The sequence below is a fragment of the Morone saxatilis genome, unplaced genomic scaffold (assembly GCF_004916995.1).
Source record: "Morone saxatilis isolate NCDOM2014 unplaced genomic scaffold, NCSU_SB_2.0 Contig23, whole genome shotgun sequence".
NCBI classification, from domain to species: Eukaryota; Metazoa; Chordata; class Actinopteri; family Moronidae; genus Morone; species Morone saxatilis.
The window spans coordinates 14,580,490-14,587,959 of NW_023339796.1; positions in this window are offsets into that span (position 1 = coordinate 14,580,490).

A 7,470-nucleotide genomic window follows, 5' to 3' on the forward strand; every position below is an offset into this window, starting at 1 on the left:
ATACTCTGTTCCAAATAAGACCCCTGAAAATTTACTGAAGTATTAACATCAAAATAACCTTAAAGTACCAGAAGTACTAATGATACAGAATGGCCCTTTTCAGATTAATTTATATTATATTAATTTAATTAATATGTTATATGTTATAGCTGGTAAAAGTGGAGCTAAGTTTAACTACTTTATATTGTTGGGTTGCTATTAATTTCTCAATTAATCAATGAAAATGTATTTATTGATTATATTTTGTATTTATAATCTGTATCTGCAAAGTAACTAAAGTGATCAGATAAGTGCAGTAAACAGTACATTTCCCTCTGAAATGTAATGGAATAGAAGTATGTAGCAGAAAATGGAAATACCAAAATACAGTACAGGTACTTCAAAATTCTACTTTAAGTACAATACTTTATACATACTGTATACATTCCACGACTGCACTAGAGTGGACATGTGAATTTTTTAACCTTGGTAACATGATATCATGGATGAGGCTTTTTGTCTTCATTGAGGTCTTCAGCCCCCACCCCGTCTAAATACATGTTCTCGTATGTTGGTTGTTTGCTCACAGGCCTATAATCAATAACTCATTCCAGAGTCTTAAACTCATAATGAATTTGTGAAGCTGTTAATCAATTTAAGATAAAGCTTTTATGTGTACACAGAGTGAGAGTGAGACAGGAAGATAGAGAGAGGAGAGAAAACGAGGAGGGGAGGATTTTTGTTTCGCAAACACTAATAAATAATTAAACACATACACATGGAAGAGGAGGTGAAATGAAAAGCATACTGATTATCCCAACAAATCCACTTCTCTGCTTACTTTTTGTTTATCTTATCCTCTCTGACTTTCTGTCGAGATATACCTTCAGTTGGACACAGTTACATCTCTCTCTTGCAGAATTCAAGCCTAGTTTCATCATGCAAAAAAAAAAGAAAAGTTGCCTCTCCTTTACTGTCTTGCTCTTGTCATATAAAGTTAAGAGGAATGACTGTTGCATGACAACATCCTAAACCCTCCTATTACTTATCCATCAGCCTTCTTCTCTGCCTTAATCTAGGAGCCTACATGCACTTTGTTTCTCTCTGTTCCTGTGAGCCATCAGTGGTAGTGTTCAACCTGTGCATTAGGAATATAATCCTCTAAGGCTTTATGAGCAAGATAAGTAAGTATCAGGAGGGCAAATGTGACAAAATATATTGCACAAGTGGCAGCCTTGTGACTCAACTTTAATGTTTTGCTAAAGTAGGAGTAAAGTATTGTTTAAGTAAGCCAGTATTCAGGGTGAGAACTACTGGGAAGCCAGGGGGAGCTTGGCTCCTCCTAATAAGACATGATCTCGCCTGAAAACAATATTTGTGAAATGTTTTTTTTGGGGCGGGGGTCTCTAAAATATTGACAATATGCTATTTTTGCCATGTATTTCTGTATCTGTATTAGTATGTATCTGTATCTGTGTATTCACTTCACTTTTCATTACAAGCCTCATATCCGAACCCACCGCCCAGGGTCACAGTGTCTAGGTGTTCAGTTAGATAACAAGGTATACATGTGTAGACATGTAATAGTTAAGTTAGTTACTTTACTACATTACTGACCATTACTGAGTGGGGTTTATGCAGATGTATAATTGTGAAGTAAAAGCCTGGAGATGTATTATTCATGATTACGTAGAGTAGAGTAGAGAAGCACACACACATAAACATTAATTTACTATATTAACTGTATTTCCTACTATTTCTGTGTTTCTGCTTTTTTTTCTTGTGAGGTTATTTTTCTTTTGTTTTCTTTTGTGTGATACATATATTGTTTTGCCTGTATTAATGAAAACAAAATTCCTTAACTATAATAAAATGTCTTTGTCCAATTTATAAAAAATGTCCCATTGACTTTTATAATGTGTCTTTCTTTCTTTCTTTCTTTCTTTCTTTCTTTCTTTCTTTCTTTCATGTCTTTCTTTTGTCTTTTATTGTGAAGTATGTGACGTATGATCTAGAAAGGGGCTATATAAATTCAATTTACTTGTTTACTTTACTTACCTTATTTATTAAGCTCACACAATGAGACATAAAATACATATATGCAGCTGTTATGTTATAAATATAGATAGAAGGCTTTAGAGACACAAGCCAGTCCTGTTCTCAGTATTCACATCTACAGCACTTTTTTTGAGACAGCTTTATTTCACAACCTTGCTGGCTGATTTTGAATCTAGCTTCACCATTTTTTTCCTGAAATATTTTACCCTCCTTGCCCCTCGAAGCCTCTTTCCCTCCGCCGTGTTTGTGTGTGAGCAGCCTTTCAGCCGGCCCCTGGTTGTCGACTGATTGTAGATAATTACAGCTATTTGACTACAGCTTTCACAGCCAGTCCTTTCTGGAGGCACTTACAGAGGGAGAACATGCCAAGCAGAGGCCTTTAACTGCCTCTGTGGATAACTACACACACAATGGCAGAGTGAATATGATGAATATAAATCATATATTCCAGGCATGCTGGTGCTGTCAGGTATTCACACATAAAGCTCTCCTGTATGGATTCTGTACATCTGTACAGCAGAGGTTTGCATTCATCAGAAGAACTAAAATTGAGGAGTAAAAAGCAAAGATGCAGTATTATTATCTCTCCAAAACATAAATTGCTGCAAATCAGTTCTGCAGCAAATTAAATCCTTTTTAAGATCCAAGTGGTTTTGAAGCAGAAATGTTACAACATTTTGGTTCAAGTCTTTGAGATTTGATTAAAATATCTATACTTGGAACGAACGTCTCAATTTTATATTGAGGAATAAAATAACTTAGAACTAGACATAATTTGGTGGCAGTTTCAATGGAAATTGAGTTCCCGCTTGGTGTAGTTTTGTAGAGACTGGCCCGTTCTCTCACATATTATGAGACTAATCCTGGTTTGAAGGACTGTAATTGTTCTCGAGCTGTCGTACATTAGCTACATGCCTCTCAGCTCAGTGCTATATCCAGAACAGTAGGAATGAGTCAGACTCTTTATGATGACAGCTCTCCCCGTCTTTCTATGCCTGCCTCTCTTTCTCTCACTGTCTGCCTGACACTTTTTCTCTTCCCCTTCTTTCTCTTTTCTCTGCTCATTGTCTTCTGCGCCTTCCCTCCCTCCTTCGTTGTCTCCTGCTTACATAAGCTGTGTTGTGTGCAGTGACAGTGGAGACTGGAGGACTCATCACAGCCCCTCACTCAACAGGAACCCCACTTCTGTCTGTCTCCTTGTTTCATGGGGAGCCATGACAGCTGCACACTTGACCGCAGGCGAAAGCGGATAATAGCAAGAGAGATCAAAGCAGAAAAAGATAAGACACACGCACTTTCTCTTTCCATCTCTCCCACATACACTCCTTCTCTCTGAGTCTCACTTGACATACATGATTTTTTTTTTTCAAAGTTGACCCAAGAGTTCAAAGTAGTAGCTTGTTTCTTAAGTTTTTTGATTGTATTCAGTAAATGATTCATTAGACTCTACCAGACATTGTCCCTGTGATGAAAAGAGATGCAGGGTTGGCAGACATTGGAAGCAAAAGAGGGACAAGGACATGTCTGTTGGTACTCAAGGAGCAGCTAACAGGACCCACAACTCTTCTGCAAATTTAACAGTCAGACTATGGTGACAGCACAGACTTACTTTAATATTGATTTTTTCCTGTGCTCTACCAACTTCTCACTGCAACAACAGACCAGTAGTGGGCATCTCTGAGGGGCAGGGGCAAAAAAGGAAATCACGATGCATTTATGGTGAAACAATAAAAAAACGGGGACAATTAACTATTTAAATGTACTACAAGGAGTTTTTAACTGGTTATTAAATAGTCTCAATTTATGATCCTGATATACACAACCAAACAAGGCCTTCAGCTATTTCAAGATAGATTTACTATTTCTATACAATTATACTTATGGTACAGATACACAGAATCCAACAAGGAGGCATCTAGTTGCACCGGACCACTGAACACTCTGGCTGTTGTGTAATGAGACTGTCAGCTGGCCAGTGCTTGGTGTTCGATCTGCCACTTTCAACATGTCGCCCGGCCGACACATATTACAGTAAACTAAAATATGTTTCTGAAAACATTTTAAGTAAGAAGTAGGCAATGTAGTAACAGAATCTCGATTCATATTTCATCAGCATTTTTTTTACAGTTTGATCTGAGTTTTGTGAGGACTTAATTTGCATAAAGTTGAAAATGAGTTGTGTTTATGCAAATTCCAATACATTATGCACTGCGCGATTTCTGGCTCTCCATAGGAAATTAATACCATTCGTCAACTTCACATCAGTCAACATATTCAGTGTGTCTGGACCATTAATGCTGGCCAATCGGTCGGATTTAGTCTGATTCCCCTTGAAATCACTTTAAACGAAAAGGTGAAAACACACACAGGGGTTGCCAGAATCAGCACAAAAGTTCCATGTAGGGGCTTTAACCATTTAGAGGCACATAACAATTATCAATTCATTATAGTATAATTATATTATATTAAAATTAATCTAAATGAATGTGTTACATCTGTCAGCATTTAACACCAAACTGGGGTGTCAAGGCCTTTTTAGGCTGTTGCCACCCCTTGCCACCATTCAAGATCTGCTCCTCGTTGTCAAGAGGACAGCAAAAGGCTGCTCTGGAGTGTAGCCTCGGGTTGAACTGCACATGCAATGAGAGGTGTAATAAACTTTAAAGGATAGATTCAAACTGGTTTCAAGTCTATTGACAGGCCGATATGTACACTAAATGAGTTATACAAGTCATACTTGCAGTGAAGAGATCCCTTTCTTCAGTTATACGACTCCAATGTAAAGAATGGGTGCAAAATCCAACATGTTTATAGAGGAGAGGAAGGATTTCAATAACCACAGAGGTTTTCAATGTACATATGAGCATGTGAGAATTGTTTTAAGACTGAAAAAATCTGACAGACAGAAAATCTGAAACCATCCGGTCTGTAACAACTGTAGGATTTCTTTTAATAGTGTTCTTTTTGTATTAACCTTATAAAAAAAACAATAAAATGGAGGCATTCAAAAAACTTGCAGTCTGTCAGATATTTAGTTGTTAAGCAACAGAGCTCACATTATGACAAGCACACTAGAATACCAAATAGATACTTTTGTGTGTGCCCTGATAGGATGTTTTTTTTTTTTCTCCTTTTTGCTGCTTTATTACTGGTCTCAGTTTGTATTTATGGGCTGTGAAATGAGGCAGTCACAGGAATAGCAGGTGATAGAAGGACTATGGAAGGAAAGATGGCAGTAAGTATACAGTTATTGAACTGAACTGTGCCCCTAGTCTCCTTCAGGCTTGTTTTGTCCTGTGAGGCAGAGCACAGATTCAGATGCACACACACACACACACACTGATAAATGGGCAAGCCTTGCTTTTTGTTTATCTCACCACTGCAGGCACTCAGACAAACCCCTCTGATTTCACATGCAGACTCACATGTGTGATTGTTATACCCACTGAGTGTTTGCTGGCACCTGACAGCAGATTTCTTATTGCCTGTTTGTTCAGTGTATATGCACATTGTAGCCTACACCCCTGTGCATATTTGTGCACAGTGATGAGTATTCTCTCTGAAACACAAGAAATAGCAGTAATTTTTGAACATTCGGGCAACAAAGATGCTTTCAGCCAAATTTCCACCCCCTGTTCAGTTGCATATTCTTTTGCATGTGTGAATGGTTACGTAGATGGGAAGGATTTGCTTCCGCCTCTTTTGGTTCAGGCTATTTGCATGATTGTGACCCTGTAATGCCATCATAGATCATTTAATACATTTTGTGACTATTCATGAAGCATTTTTTGCTTTACTAGAGTTGTGCTTTTATCTGGATGTATTTGGTATTTACAATAATCCAGAGAGATACAGTCCAGTTCAACATAGAACTGCAGCATAAAATAACAATCATTATGTGATCAATACAGGAGGGAGGTGTGTGACAGGCGGCTTGTATACTGTATGCATAATGAAATGCCTGCTTGTCTGTGTATTTCTATGTGTTTTTGTTTCTGTGGACCTGCAGCTGGTGATAAGCGGATGATCAATGCATGCTCATAATAATATTCCAAGACTGTTTCCATGGAAGTCCCACGCCAGGTGCCAAAATAGAAAAAACATCACCATTTATTTTCTCAATGCAGTTAGAGCATAGTAATTAATGCAAACCTGAGCCTCATTTATCAGTGTTTTCTTTTCTTTATGCATGAAATGTCATGACGCTTGACCAAGTGCTTCTTAATTTCTTAATATATCACAAGATAATTGGTGCCCACTGTGAAAGTAAACAGAGCTCAGAATTAGCACAACTCGTGCCAGAGCTATCAACCTTTCTGCAGATGTGATGCATTATAAAACAAACTGTGTTTTTTTCTGCCATTACTTTGGCAAGGCTTGTGCTGAGACAATAATTCACTGTGTATGTGCTCTCTATAACAATGAGGCCCCTATCAGCTGTGGCTCGCTGTGCTGCCGTGGCCTTGGTCTCAGGTGTTAGGTGGTCATGCCAGGCAAAAAGCAGCCTGGTCTGCATCAACACACATAATCTATCCTCCTCAGTCTCATTCTCCACTGGGAGATAGAGCTCTCATCACTCACCCCTCTCCATCAGCCCCAGTGATTGGCTTATTATGTCCTGCACAGACAAAGAGTGGGTCATGCATCACTGCACACATTGTTGCTTCCACACACAAAAACTCATATGAACCCTTGTACACATACACACACGCACACAGAGACTACACAAACAACAAGGAATCCAAAAGAATAACAGATTTTTTGTCTCTGTCAGTTGTAATAGCCTGGTGGGATACAAGCATTACTTTAATGTGAACATACACGGGTGAGCACACATGGGAGCAGAAGACAAAAACATCTCAAAGACATTGGGCAATGAAACAATGCTGATACTGTACTACAAAACCCGCTTGTCATCATAGATACAGGAGTTAACTTGATGGTAAATATCAAGTTAAAGGTACCAATTTTATCTGTCAAAGTCAGTTTCCTACTCATGACTCGTGCTATCAAGCCTTTGAAAAAACAGTGTCATGATGTCCTTTGTGGCTCTGGAGGGAGTTTTGTCATGTCTGAAAAATAACCCTGATGATGTTATAGCAATGTCATTAGGGCTATCTTGGCTTAGGCTTGGAGAAAACCTTTTTTTAACAGAAAGATTGCATCATGAATTAGTTCATAGGAACTTCATAGGATCCAATGTTATTGGAGCTTGACCTGTACCAGAGAATAAATTCAGGATGTGTTTGCCTCTGATTTAATTTTTTACCATTCTTTTATTAATCTGTCTCTCACATGTTACGGAAGTGAAATACTAAAGGACTGTTTATTGTTCTGAGTGGTATTAATGAGCTACAAATCTCCCCATACATATTTTTGTGGAAGCCACACATACCATAGCTGTATACTGCAAGGCTGCAGCAGGCTATTTAA